The sequence below is a fragment of the Miscanthus floridulus genome, chromosome 17, assembly GCF_019320115.1.
Source record: "Miscanthus floridulus cultivar M001 chromosome 17, ASM1932011v1, whole genome shotgun sequence".
Classification (NCBI taxonomy): domain Eukaryota; kingdom Viridiplantae; phylum Streptophyta; class Magnoliopsida; order Poales; family Poaceae; genus Miscanthus; species Miscanthus floridulus.
In genome coordinates, this window is record NC_089596.1 from 45,751,393 (window position 1) to 45,767,376 (window position 15,984).

General features: G+C 42.8%; 2 non-coding genes across 2 annotated transcripts; both read right to left on the minus strand.

The window, feature by feature from the left end:
• Nucleotides 1–246: 246 nt before the first annotated feature.
• Nucleotides 247–355, minus strand: LOC136519162 (small nucleolar RNA R71). Its single transcript, XR_010774723.1, has one exon. It is a non-coding gene; the product is annotated as a small nucleolar RNA R71 (small nucleolar RNA).
• A 2,344-nt stretch (nt 356–2,699) lies between these two features.
• Nucleotides 2,700–2,806, minus strand: LOC136519137 (small nucleolar RNA R71). The gene has a single exon (XR_010774700.1). It is a non-coding gene; the product is annotated as a small nucleolar RNA R71 (small nucleolar RNA).
• Nucleotides 2,807–15,984: the final 13,178 nt, after the last annotated feature.

The window sequence follows — 15,984 nt, forward strand, 5'->3', positions numbered from 1 at the left end:
TGCAAGCTAGCCAGTTTTGTGGAAAGGCACATGAAGATGCGAGGGCTCATCTCCAACACTTCCTAGAGATCTACAACACTTTCACCATCAAAGGAGTTACCAGAGACGCCATATTACTTTGGCTCTTCCCATTCTCACTTTTGGGGAAGGCGAAGCAATGGTTTTATGCTAACAAAGATAGAAATACTATCTGGGATAACTGCTCCACTATCTTCCTAGCAAAGTTCTTTCCCACGGGCAAGACCAATGCTTTGCGTGGAAGAATTTCAAGTTTTTAGCAACAACATGATGAATCTATCCCTAAGGCATGGGAACGCTTTCAAGATTAAATATCAGAATGTCCTCATCATGGGATGGAGGATTGGCTACTCATGTAAACTTTCTACCATGGGTTGATAAACAGCACTCGTGAGAATATGGATGCCGCTGCTGGAGGTGCATTCTTTTCACTCACAATTGCACAAGCAACAACTCTCATGGAGAAGATGGTCTCCAACCAAGGTTGGAATGAAGAACATCTTTAGACCTGCAAGAGAGGTGGAGGTATGCATCAACTCAAGGGGGTAGACATGTTGTCTATCAAGATGGACTTGCTAATGAAAAAGCTTGAAGGCCGAGCCAATGAGAAGAAAGAAGTCATGCACATTCATGATTCCCACATGACGTGTGTTGACGGTAGTTACCATCCATCATGAATTGTCAATATCACTTGAAATCATGCATAAAAGGATCACCAACATAGACTTAGGGGTTTAAACTGACAATTTCCATGAGTTTTGGTGAATCTATGTTTTTAGCAGGGTTATTTTAGAAAACTATCAAGGAGGATCAAATCGTCAAATAAAATCATGCTTATCCGCAGCGAAAACTACCCTAGAAGGTTCCAAAAGACTCGACAGGACTCCACACCGAAGTGGGGGCCAAGCTACTACTAGGAGGGGCTAGCCGGCCCCACCTGGAAGTCACCTAGCCCATGGGGAACCAACCTATCAGCCTCCTTCATATGTCAGTTTCCCACCGCCTCCTAGGATGCATCTACGCCGTCCTTTAAGTCGGTTTGATCCAAGAGCTCACGTTGGATGCTCCGGCCTATATAACCAGCCCCTGTCCCCCTCTAGAGCACGTTGCCACAAGTCAAGATTAGACCAGAAATTACGGTTTCTAGAGAAGAGAATAGAGCTCCAATTCTTCAAGTTTCTAGTATAGGCTAGCTGGCAAGGTTCAAGTAGAGTTTGGGCTATCGCTCAGGATTCTGGATCTACCGTCTGGAGACTGGTATAGCCATTGTATCTCTTTATTTATGACTTTGTGCTACTTCAATATTATGTTGCTATTTATTATGTTCCTAGTTTGCTGTAATAATATGCTTGATATAGTTATGATTGATGATGAATATATGCATAAGTTCGCAAAGCTCTTAGCTCAGTACTCGAGTGAGTTAAGTGGTCGACATTATGTAAGCATGGTGCCTAGATATTGTTTGCCTGTGGATGCCTTTTGCACTCTAGGTCCTGTGGTAGATCGTGGATGTGACACTCCCATTGAGTCCTTTGTAGTCCACTCCCCGTTTGTAGAGCACGTAGAACATGATTGCAAAGGAAGACAAGCTTTGTTCTTAATCTTCCTTAGTAATGTTCCTTATGCATAGATCCAAAGTTAGTTATACTATAGATGAGAGTGTATATACTTGTGTGTACAAAAGACTTAGTAGATAAGTAATAACTTAGGAATCTTTTCGTCTTAACGAATCTCCTACTTAGCCTTACTACATTTTATGAGTATCTATTTCTATCTCTAGAATACCATTATTACCTTATACTTATCATTTATTTATCACTTGAGTTACCCCTACCATAGCATGAGAGTGGTTTTATCATAAGTATACATATTTGTTAATATCTCGATGCCAACACAACCCCATAGCTCCTCCCTATGGATAAAATATAAATAACGATACTTGGTATACTCTCAGGTGAAATGCTACAATGGTAAATTATCTATGCGCTTGTGGATACCTTATACATATAGTTTACAAGTGTTCTCATAATTACCAACAACGTGTTTCTAGCATCATGCTAGGGATGACAACTTAGTTAAGAGTGATGCTAAGAAATGTCAACAAGCATTTCTGGTGCCATTACTGGGGAGGGGCATATGGCTAAGAGAATTGACCAAATAAATACTTATTGATAAAATCATAACCTCTGCTGTAGTAGGCTTACCCTTGTTTTGTCTTTGTTCATATCTTATACAGGGTATTGTAGGATTGGTTGTGATTCACCAACAACTTCCAAACGAAAATCGACCACAGTAAGAGGAAGCTCAACACCAGTTTCTAAAGCTATGGCTGACAAGACCCTACGTGAGTTCTCTGCTCCAAGCACTGAGAACATTCACACTGGACCAACACTCAAAACCAATAATCTTGAGTTCGAGCTCAAGCCAAGCCCCATCAACATGGTGTAAGCTACCCCATTCAGCGGAAAGGCACATGAAGATGCTAGTGCTCATCTTCAGAATTTCCTAGAGATAAGTAGCACGGTCGTCATCAAGGATGTTGCTCAAGACATCATACTACTTTCTTTGTTCCCATTCTCACATATGGGAAGAGCCAAGCAGTGGTTCTACACCAACATCAATACATGGGCAAAATGTTCAAAGGCATTCCTAGAAAAGTTTTTCCCTGTAGGCAAGACCAATGCCTTAAGAGGAAAGATTTCAAACTTCCAATAGCAGAAAGGAGAGACCATTCTAGAAGCGTGGGAACATTTTTAAGAATATGTTTTAGATTGCCCTCATCATGGAATGGAAGATTGGTTGCTCATGCAAAGTCTCTACCATGGATTAATTCAGAAAGCCCATGAACAACTCGATGCCAATGCTCGAGGATCATTTATGTCACTCACGCTTGGAAAAGCTGAAACTCTTATGGAAAAGATATCCTCTAATCAAGGCTGGTTATCATGCAACAAGAGTGAAAAAGTACCAGAAGAGGTGTGTGCACTATCAACCAAGATGGACGTACTGTTGAATTGGCTCGAACAGCAAGACAATTACAAGAATGATCATCAGGCCATTCAAGATGCTTTGAATGCTCAGAATGCATGTGGAGAGTATTTGGGGATTGAATTCCCTAAATCGCAAGAGGATGTAAACATCATTGGCAACAATTTAGGTTCACAACAATAGAGACAAGGATGGAAACAACAACAACAGTCAATTTACCAAGGTAAGTATCTAGGTAATCACTACAATTCTTCTAATCCCAAGCAACCATCCTTAAAAGACTTAATCTTATAACAAGCTTGGATTAATGAGAGTATTTCTAAAAAGCTTGCTTTTAATGACAAGGTCCTAGAAAATATAAATACTAAAATGGATAGTTTTTCGTCTACCATACAAGACCAACTTAACTATAATAAAAAGATAGAATCTCAATTAGCCTAGTTGGCCACTGCTCTGCCTTTTGACAGTAAGCTTGAGAAGGTCAATGCCATAACCACAGGAGGTGGCAAGTCTACTCATGATCCGCCATATCTGACAAGGATAGGTAAGGCACTAGTGGAAGTGCAAAAAGAGGAGAAGAAGGACGATGAAGAAAATTGGCCACAAGAGCAAGAGTTACAACAAGATTTTCATGACACGACCCTCCTACCATTTCAACGTAGAAATAGAAAAGCCAAAATGGATGAGTAGTTTGGTAAGTTTGTAGAGGTAATTCAAAAGTTATATATCAATATTCCATTGCTAGATGCCATACAGGTGCCTACCTACGCGACGTATCTCAGAGACATCCTCAGCAACAAAAGACCACTACCCTCCACTGAGGTAATCAAGCTAACGGAGGAGTGAAGTGCGGACATCCTAAACACTTCACTAGTCAAGATGCATTATGTGATCTTAGAGCAAGTGTCAGTGTCATGCCCAAGAAGGTCCTTGGCAAGCTCAACCATTCAACACTCACACCAACATCGATGTGTTTGCAATTAGCCGACCAATCGGTCCGCTACCCTATAGGAATTGCTAAGAATATTCTGGTAAAAATACAAAATTTCTTTGTTCCTATAGATTTTGTGGTACTTGACATGCAGGAGGACATGAAGACACCACTCATTCTTGGGAGACCCTTCATGAGCACGACAAATGTGCACATTGATGTTGGAGTCAGAGAAATCAAATTCCATATTAACGGAAAGGAAGAGCGGTCCGCTTTCAAGCCAAGACTGGAACGATGCTCCAATTTGGAATGGCATGAGAAGCAAGTATCAAGGTCTCCATCTCCAGGACCGAAGGATACACCTGAAGAAAGAACCTGAACGGACAAGTCTGGTTCGGTGGACTCAAAATTCCGAACCCTGGCCGAGAGGTAACTTGATAGTTATCCATATTTACTTTCCGCATTATATTTTTACTTCGGCATATTTACTTCTTAAAACTTGCATTAGAAAAATGAAATAAACAATTCTCATCATGGCATACTAAAAATTCAAGCCCCGTGTAAATAATTTTTATGGAGCATAAAAAGCCCATAAGAAATATTTACTGTGGAGGTGTAAAAATATAAAAAAAATCATCATTCATCTTCTCATATTTCATAGTTTCACAAAAGTAATTTTGCATTGCATTTTTATATAAGTATATGGTAGAAATACAGGCATTGGGACCCATAGACACCTAGGACCCACCACCATCTCCTCCATAACCACCATACATCACTTCCATCACCTCCTTTCCCACTCATTTTCACTCTGCACCGTCCAGAGCACATTCCCGCCGAAAGGAGCACTTCACTCACTTAACCACGAAGCAAAAGATCCACCAGGAAAATGGAGAGGCCATTTGGCCATGATGTGGGGCCAGCCGGCCCCACCACTACGCTGGCCGGCCTGCTACCTCCCCCTCTATAAATCCCACTCCTTCCTTGCTGCACTCGGCCTCCAACACAACACAAAATCAGCTCATGAGCTTGAAATTCCAGTTCAAAATTTCATAGTTGAATTTCCTTTGGTAGAAGTAGTGTTGGAGAAAGAAAGAGTGTGAGGAAGTTTGAGTCTAAGGAGAGGAGGTGCTGCTGCTGAAATTTAAGCAAGAAAAATAGTGTTTAAGAGTGATAGTGCTGTCCAAATCAAGAGAGGAAATTAAAAAGAATTAGGGTGGAAGACATGCCAAAATTTTGATTAGAATATTCACTAGGCAATCTTGGATGAGCAACCTATGGATGATTAACTTTTGGATGGCTAAGGACTAACATTTTTATTCATAATCCCATTCCACAAGTTGTGTTGTCTTGTGTTTATTTTGCAGGAAAATGAGCAAGATCGCCGGCAAGCTCAAGCGGGCGATATCGTTCCGTTCAACAAGAAGTTCTTCGTCCCGAGCAAGCACTGACATGGAGGTTGATCCTCCATCTCCCGCTGTTGGAGCGCCATCCCGATCAGCCCCCATGCAGAGGAATGTTCTTCTACAAGAAAAGCAGCTCAAGCACCGGGATGATAGGGAGAAGAACATCTACAAGAAGTAGAAGGACCGGGATTTCATCCTCACCCCTGGCTTCGATCCAGCCCTACTTCAGTACATAGGTATGGACTCTGAATTTGAATCATTTTCAAGGCCATAGGATGGGAGGATGCATGGGAAATAGATGAGTCAGGGTGCAAGCTTTTGACTATTGAATTTTTATGCACTTTACAAATCACCGACTCGGAAGTCTCATTTAGGATCTTTGGGAAAGAATTTTCTTTTCCCTAGAAGAAATTTAGTGAGCTTATAGGATTCCCTGCTCAGTGTACAATTGATGTAGACTCAGCTATACAAGACTTTAATAGGAATAAGTTTTGGAGGGAGATATCGAAAGAAATTGTTTACTACCGCCCTCGCACCAATGACATTCACCACCCTACTTTGCGGTTCATGCACAAATGGCTAGGATTTTCTGTTTTTTCCAAGAAATGACTTCCACACAGTTAGGAATGATGAACTGAAGTTATTATAAGCTAGCGTTAAAAGAAAGAAGGTTTCACCTGTAAAATTCATGATGGCACAATGGGCAGAAATTCCTGGACTAAAGGGAGATGTCGGGTGCATTTCTTTGGTCACCCGCATAGCTAGAAATTTGGGTTTACTAGCAAACGCTTCTATTACATACATTGACTATCCCCGATGGATCATTGATTATGGCTATTTTAATCATGCACACTTGTTAAAAAAGGGCAAGGATGGGAAAATAGCTATGATGTATGTGGACTACATAAATGAATTTCCATTACCAGACCGGAACCTCGGTCTGTATGTGGTAGATTCGTTTGTATTTGATTTGCAAAAAATAGAGCAAGCACCTCATAGGAGTGCCTCTACAAGGATCATTCATAGCCCACAGCCTCGGTACCGTGGAGATGACCCCATTCCAGAAGGCCTTGCCTTCACCGGCTACATAGGATATGATCAAGCAGTATCTTCCCATGTGCAACATCCTATGCATGCTGGCTGGGACCAGCCAGGATCTTCCCATATGCACCAACCTAAGCATGCTGGGTGGGAGTAGACTTCTCCTCATCATTCAGAGAGTTCCTGGGAATAGGGCCCAAGTGGGCAATGGCAAGATGGCAATTTTGACTACTACTAGTAGCAGTTTTACGAGAAGGTCTCTAGTGGTCACTAGGGAGGACGCATGTCCTTCTCTGCCCATGGCTACCACGACCATCCCACAGGTTATCATGAGCAGCAGATGGAGTATGCTCGTTTTGACACAAGGCTCACCACCATCGAGGAGAACCAGCAGGAGATCTGGAACACTCTTCACCAACATTCCTAGTGGCAAGAAGAAGCAGGACAACACCTCGTCACCATCCAGCAACAACAGCAATAGGAGAATGACAACTGGAACTACTTGTTTGGCCATCTCCACATAGACCACCTGCCTCGCTGAAGGACCATAGCAACACCTAGCTTGGGGGAGGAGCCCCCATTTACCTAAGGTAAGTTTTCTTTCTAGTATTTTATTATTTTCTTTAGTTTATTTAATTTTCAAATTTGTATTAGTTAAAAAATGATGGAAACCAAATAAAAAGAGTGTGTATATAGTTTGCTTAAGGTGTGCTTTAGTTTGTTTTTAACAGTCAATAAATAAATAAAACTTGAAGATGATCTCACATGATGGAAATGATGAATAGTTGCTTTGCTATACTTCCTTTTAAGTACCTAGTTTTCAGCCTTGAATTCTCCCGAGTTTTGGATGAGATTGATTTGGCATGAGAATTTGCTCTGAACTTGAAACTCGTGGGTAGCATATGCTTGATCTAAGTCTAAATAATTGATGGATATGATATGAGAAGGTCTGAGTTGCTATTTATCTTGTTCTAAGTGATACTGAATTCTGGAGATTTCTTTTGAAAAACATAAAAAAAATCACATGATGAGATCCTATATGACAAAGCATAAATTTCTACTAGAGCCAAACATGTTTATCTAGGCTAGGAAAACTTTCACTTATATGCTACTTGTTTTGCATTGAGTTGAGTGAAGCTTTGTTGATGCCTTATGAGAGGTTTGTCATACTCTTAAAATCAAGATCACATACACAACACCCACATATGCACTACTCCTACACTGGGGGTAGGCGTAAAAATATGCCTTCCATCTAGATCCACCTAAAAATGTTTTTTCCAACATTGGGAGAAAACACCAAAAATACGCTTCATAGGTTTCCACCAAATAAATGCTCCAAGTTCTTGTTGCTATCTCTCAAAAGTTTATTGCAGAAAAGAGGCATGGGCTATGCAAAAGTTATTCATAAAAAAAGAGAAGAAGAAAGAAGAATTGAAAAAAATGGACAAGTGTCCAAAGTATTAAAACAGTGGCCCGCCTAAAAAAAGGAGATGAATAAGATATCCCATGTTTTCTTGCAATTGTTTCCAAGTTTTAAATGAGAGATATTTTTCGAGGAGCATAGTAGAATTAGGCTAGCCATCATATATATCCATCATACATATATCCACCATATATATCCACCATATTCCATACACATGCACATCTTGATTTGATTATATGACTTAACTCTCTTTGGATCTGAGGTTTGACTTTACAAAATATGTATTGCAAGTACGCTCTCTTCATGCAATTACCACTCCTATGAGCTCCACATAAGCATTAGTTATAGGAGAAGAAAAAGGCATAACATTATCATTGTCTTGGTGAGGATCCACAAATACCACATATATGAGAGACTTCAGAGTGTCATACAAAGGAATCTTTGAGTTTTTATTTTTGAAAACTTATAAAACTCTAGAATAATGGTTGAACAAAGAACATGAGACATAGAGCTTGACTTGATCATTCTGTCTTTCAATTGCTCAAGATCCAAGTGAAAGCTCAAAAGGCCCATGGTTCAAGGTAATATGGGTAAGTTTGAAAGTCAGATCGATGAATTTTAATCTGGAGGAGAATTCTTTGTTTGAACGCATGTGTACTTTTGAGGAGTTGTTTCAATGTTTTAAAAAATCCTAATTTTTTGATCCATTGCTAAGTTTGGCATTGCTCAGGGATGAGCAAAGGTTAAGCTTCGGGGAGTTTGTTGATGGTAGTTACCATCCATCATGAATTGACAATATAACTTGAAATCATGCATAAAAAGGATCACCAACATAGACTTAGGGGTTTAAACTGACAATTTCCACGAGTTTTGGTGAATCTATGTTTTTAGCAAGGTTATTTCAGAAAACCATTAAGGAGGATCAAATCATCAAATAAAATCACGATTATCCATAGCGAAAACTAACCTAGAAGGTTCTAGAAGACTCGAGAGGACTCCACACCAAAGTAGGTGTGGGGGGTATAACCCTAGGTATCCATGGCAATGGACATGGACCACACCACCAGGGGAGGTCCAGCCCATAAGATCAAGGCCTACGGTGCTTGGCTCTGGTCGGCGTGCACCGCAAGGAAATCAGAAGACATCTTGGTGATGAAGGGAGATATGTTCGGATATGATAGATATTGTATTCCTTATAAATACTAACCATATAGCCGAATAGATCTAGATCTAAACTGACCTATAAGCCTACCCTCTAGACTATATAAGGCAGGTAGGGACACCCTCGAAGGCATCTTATATTCAATACAATCCACCAAAGACACAGGACGTAGGGTATTACGTCGATCAGACAGCCTGAACCTATCTAAATAGCTTGCCTTTGTGCTTGTGTCACCATCCGATTCCTATTATGCGCTCCTCCATCGATTTATCTACTACCGTGGGCATACCCCTCTGTAGACTATCGACCATATTTCCTCAATAGTGGCATGCCAGGTAGGGGTCATGCATGCTGATTCCATCACGAGCCAGATGGTCTGCTTCCTGAGCTCCATGATCCTTCCCGAGCCAGGTCAGACCTTCATGGTTGAATCTATGACCTGGGTCATCGGCACTGACAGCATCGAGGAAGTCATGGAGGTGCTCTAGAATCACCCTATGCCAAATGTGCCAACATCTACAATGACATCTCTGATCTCGGCGCCTCACCGCTAGGTTAGGAGATCCATCAGCAATGACGATCTGATCGCATCCATCGATCGGGTCACAGACCACTTAGCGGAATGCCAGCTCCTTGTTGATTCGGTCTTAGATCAATCTAGAGTGAGCGATGAAATTCCTACACTCCAAGGTCACCATGCCACTAATGCCAAGCACCCTACTCGTGCATGTCGTCTGAGGTGGCAAGAGGATGATTTTGTGATCATGGCAACTCTAGAAGGGCGTACCGTTCAACACCGACCACTCCCCACCCTGACGGAGAGCATGTCGAAGCCCTATTCTTTTGGGCTGGTGGGTGTAGGTCTGATCTATCAGGACGCCGTGCACCATCTTTTCACCGCCCATGCTGAGCGCAGCCACGTCAATGACCTCTATCAGATCAACTTCTCTGAGGCCAACCAGCCTATGCCAATGGTAAAAATGGTGCAAATCTAAACAGATCTTCCAGATGACACATTCTATACAATCCTAGAGGAAAGCCCCGAGCCATACTTTGAGGGCTCTACCAGCAACTGCCCACCTTTCCCTCTAGGCTTTGGGACAGAGCTTTTTATGGTTAGCCATGATAGTGTTGCTATCGATGGAGAAACTAGTGTCCAGCGCTGTGAGCGTGAAGCCAGGAATGCTGATCGCTAACGACATCGCAATGAAGATGCAGAAAACACCACCCAAGCTGCTAGAGGTGACTCGCCACCTCTCGCTCATAATCTCCAACAAGAGTTCTTCATGGTGGACAACCAGCAAGTAGAGCAGACACTGAGCACCAATCTGGCTGTGTCCAGCCATGAGTTTGCTAGACTCCCACCAATGCCAGAGGTACTCAAGATTCAAGCACTGCTTAAAGCAGCTTAGGTCCAGGTCAACAACATTTGAAACCCAGCTCTGTCTTTTTTGACAGCATTTGCAAGCAGTCATAACCCCCGTGGCTCTCGCCATGATGGGGGGAGCCGCTACCATAGTGGCCAAATCATCCTAGGGGGTCTAGGGGTAATGTTGCCATCAATCCTAGATCACAAGGACCATGAAATCAGCGTGGCCAACCAGCTCATAACGCCGACCAGGAGGTTAATCAACCCCTACACGGTGATGCTCATGACCGCATCAATGCCAATCTCGATGCCCATAATCGCATTGAGAATAGTCATGCCCAGCAACATCAGGCAAAACTCCAACACCGACAGGAGTATGATGACCAACACAGCGACCCCATCAGCTTTTGACCACTCCCCACTATCGAGCTGACGGGACCCTGCCCCTTCATAGCAAGGCTATGAGCTATATAGTGTCCCGTAGGCTTAAAGATCTTTGGGGTCGATCCCTATGATGGCAAGGCTAATCCTGAGCAGTGGATGTAGCTCTATGAGATTGCCGTGCATGCCACCAGGGGAAACAGTGATGAAATGGAAAACAATTGGCTTATGGGCCTAAGGAAGGACTCCATCGAATCTTGGGATGATCTCAAGAAAGTCTTCGTCGAGAATTACATGTCAACATGCCAGCAGCCTGGCACAAAATATGATCTAGAGAAGCTCCATCAGACCTCTAGGGAACCTCTATGAAGCTACATCAGGCATTTCTCCAAAACAAGGAACACCATCCCCAACATCGGGAACAGCGAGGCCATCTCTGCTTTCACTAGAGGACTCCATCACCATCAGGAGCTATGCTCCAAACTTTACCACAAGAGGCCCTAGACCATCGGCAAACTCCTCAAGGTTGCAAACTCATATGCAGACTCTAAAGAAGCTGATCGACAGTTCACGGATGATGTTGCTCATGCTTCCTGCTCGGATCACCACCCATGTCGTGATGATGATCACCGCGAAGAATGGCATTATAAAGATTGCGATAGGCGCTACGATGATCGCGAACGTTGTCTTAATGGTTGGCTAGAGGGATCGAGGGCTGCACAACCACGTCGTCACTGACCGAAAAACTTCATCAACAATGTAGAGCAGCCACGCGCAAAGCGCAATTTCAATGCTACTTACAAAAAGCTCCTCAACAGTCCATGCCCAATTCATAAAAATAGCAAGCACACTATGTGGCAATGCTATGGCATGACCAAAGCTTTCCACGATGAGGAACAGAAATGGCAGATGCATAAGGACGATGATTCAGATGATGAGAAAGAGGGAGGAGCATCCTAAGGATGCACGACTCGCTTTCCAAGATGCCAACAAGACCATCGCCACAATCTTCAGAGGGTACACCACTTCAGAGGTCATGTCGATCACCAAGTATGACATGGTCATCGATCCCAAATATCTGGACTGGTTGGAGCATCCTATCACATTCCATAGGGCCGACTAGTGGGTAGATATCCTATACCTAGGGCATTTCCCACTCGTGTTGGATCTAATCATCAGCAACATGTGGTTCAAGAAGGTCCTCATTGACGGTGGGAGTGCCCTCAACATCCTCTTCGCCAGAGCCCTAACTAAGTTAGGACTCATGAGGGACGATCTTGTTCTTGTTGATTCTCCATTCTGGGGTATTATACCTAGTAGAGCATCCCAACCTTTGGAGTAGATCACCTTGCCAGTCCAATTTGGCACCGCCAACCACTTCCATACTGAGTATGTGAACTTCTTTGTGGCAAACTTCGACACCGCTTACCACACCATCCTTGGCCAACCAGCTCTCACCAAGTTCATGGCCTTGCCCCATTATGTCTACATGGTGTTGAAGATCCCAATGGAGCAGGGCATTTTCACCCTACGCGCCAACGTCTCCACCGCCTACGACTACGAAAGAAAAGGACTCGCCATCGCTGAAGCAATCGACATCCCAACCAGAATGGAAGCTTGCATTGTAACAGAACCGACCAAATCATATGAACATAAGTACAAAAACAATCACCAAAGTGATCAAATTCCTGTAGTTAAGCTCCCATAATCCCGGTAGTCCGGAAGTCATCAAGGATTTCAACCAACTCTCGACATTCAAACCAAGATCATAGTGATTCAACACAACACATCATTCGTTACAACATTTCACAAGTGGCATTCGGATTACATCCATCAGAGTTCAAATAAAATATTACAAACCAAGTTTAAAATTGCAGAAGCAACATAGTTTAGTACATAACTTCATAGTTTCAAATACATTGCCAGATCTAGTTATGTCCCACAAAAGCATCTTCAGGTACAAGAACTAGGAGAGACCGCGCCCAATGGTCTAGTCTTCATCCCCAGCCGGGAGAAGGAAATACTTGCAGCAACCAAAGTAGAACTGGTCATCTGCAACAGGTGGGAGATAAACCCTAAGTATGAGAAGGTACTCAGCTAGACTTACTTGTCAAAACCAGAAATAAAAGACACCAAGCGTCATGCAAGGCTTATGAGGTGGGCTAGCTGGACACAGTTGCATAAAAGAGCTTATGAATATAGTAACCAATTTAAACTTCGCATCAAGTTTATCATCATTTACCTGTCCACTAGATTTGCACCTGTACTAGAGCACTCACTTATTAGGAGCAAACAATATTAACCATAGCAGGTATAATAAGGCTGTCATCATCATATCATCATTTTCGAACCATTATGTTATTTAGTGTATCTACTATGGAGATAAGCCCGTCAAGTTCTCACTAACCGGGAGAGACGGCGACTTGAATCGAATTACAACTCAGCTGAGGGGGTATTCCTAACTCTCACCCTGGCATACTTTGCAAGGGTAGCCGCGGGTCACCTTTGGGACAACTTAGGAACCAAATTCGCGGGTTCGATCAGTGCCAACACTCTCAGGGATTACCCTTCTGCCAGGACGATCAGGACTTTTAAATCACCTGCCCTTGGACTCATGCCTACGGCTCCCTTCCGAGGCGTACTTTATACTTATCGACTCCCGGCCTAAGGTGAGCTACTCGGCTTCGTGGTCGGTCTTTAGACACGGCCAACTAAGAGAGAGGCATGCGTTCAACATGAATAGGAAAGGCTCCAAGATTCAGTCCTTAAGCGACATAGACGGAGTCACTACAAACCGGCAAGCCTCCACCCGGTCTTCATTTCAAATTAAGATAGGTTCTTTTCCACGATAGCAAATATAGCCAACCATGCCATATGTATATTCCTATATCTCGCAGGTGACAGGAAATCACCTGACTTCTACCGTGTTTAAGTAGGGCTAAGCACTACACAAACCTAAGCTACATAGGATTTAGGGTATCAATATCTGGACAAGGATTGGATAACCAATGCAGCAAGTGTTTGCATCCAACACCTAAACTTAATGCAACAATATATATATATATGTAACAATAATACATTAACTGCATTTCAGAAATTAGGAGGCTTAATATGCTCCGGGGCTTGCCTTTCACAAAGTTGCATGGACAGTGATCCGGGCACTCAAAGGCGACCTCGTCTGGCACTTCTCTCGAGGGCTGCACCTCATGAACCTCCGGTGTTGGCTGCTATTGCTCCCCGCTCGATTCCTCGAATTCCAGCAGTGTCACACCTTCCGGTACACCTATTGCATGCCGATGCACAAGATAAATATCATGGATGCATAAGGAATGACATGATGCTCATGATGAATGAATCACCATAAGTGTTTAACGAAAACATCACTGGACACTCGTTTACCGATTAAGAATAGCTGTATTCAAATCACTTTAAGACATGTATCTAACTTAACTTAAAGAACAAGATCAACTTACCTAACTTGCATAACCTAAGATAAAGATGCTCATCCTCAGTTAAAGGCCTAACACCTAGGAACATTACCACAAGCTTAGGAATAGTAAAGGCATACTTAAATCAAAAGTTAAGGTTTCATATGCAAAAGAGTAGTTCCTTAATTCAATCACAACTAGGGTTCTATAAATTCAAATGACTTGCAAGAGGACATTCTAGAAAGCTTATGAAATTCTCTACAAATCATTTGTAAACATGAAAGCATGATTCTTACGTTAACCAAATCGAATTCAAGTTAACATAGAATCTGTCCAGAAATGGCAGGTTTACTAAATTAAATATTTAGTGATGATGCAAAAGCATAATTGGACCAAACCAAGTTTACCAACTTGTTGTGCATACCAGAGGAACATCAGAAAGTATAGTGCCAATTTCTAAATAAATTATTTAATGTCCTTTTCTAATTTATTTAGTTAATTAGGTGATTAAAGCAATATATAGTAAAACTATTCAGAAAAATCTATAAAAATTACAGTAGCTATCTCATGCTTCACATTGACGACCATAAAATTTCAAAGCAATTGGTCAAGCAGAACTTGTTGTATCAAAAATAACAGATGGCAGGGCTATTTCTAGCATAATTAGGAAACCCTAATGAAAAGTGTCAAGCAATAGATTTCACATTTTTCCTAGCATCATTCTAGCATAAGAATAGCACTCACCAAATTTTACCTTTACTGGATCTATAGAAAAATTATGAAAATTCACACAAGATCCATCCATGCAAACAAGAGAATTACCTAACTCCTACATACAGTGTCCAAATTATATGAAAATTTAACTACAAGCTATTCATGATATGAGCAGTACACCATAAAAATTTCATGCAATTTGGAGTTACACAGAAAAAGAAATAATTACCCCTATTTCCCACATGATTAAAAGAGATAATTAGCAACTCCATTTTTCATAACAGAACATGGCATAAATTATATTTTTAATATAAACTAGACATTATCAGGAACTCAACAAAATTGGAACCACATCATTTGGATCTACCAACTAAGAGATACACATTTTTGAATTTGTACACAAATCTGTGAAAAAGAATAAAACGAAACAAAATGGAAAACCTAACCCTAATGTTGGGCCGGCCTGGAAGAATACGGCGGCCCGTGAAGCACGCGCTAGCACAGCCCAGAACACGGCGCGGCCTAGATCAGGCTCCCGCCTCAGCTCAGCGACTGACAAGCGGGTCCCGCGAGTTAGTGAGACAGTTAGGGGAGGAAGAAGGGACGATGGCGTAGCTCGTCGCCGGTGGTAGCTCCGACGAGGCCATCGGTGCCAATGTGTCTGCCTCACCCATGCGCACCTAGGGATACCATCTATTGTAGCGATTCTAGCGGCTAGAGGGAGTGGCGACGGCCATGGCAGCGCACGGCCACGGGTTGGCCAGCTCTGGCGAGGCGACGGCGTCATGGCCCTAGTGGCCTACTCTATGAGCATCAGCATCACTCACTGGACCCAGAGCAAGGGAAAGAGGGGACGGTAAGAGGCTCAGCGGCACAGCCACGTGCGAGCTCGGCCGGTGGCGGTCATGGCGACCCGGTGGATCCGCCTTCACGGTGAGCTCTACCTGAGGCGAAAACGAGATGGCGGTGGGGTCGAGGATGTGGAGGAGCTCACGGTGGTGCTGTGGTTCAAATGAATCGGACAATGGCGCTCAGTTGAGTGGGATTTGGCTTGGCGGTGGCCACGGCTTCCCAATCGCCGCGCTCGCGTGGAAGAAGATGGCAGAGAGTGAACTGGCGAGAT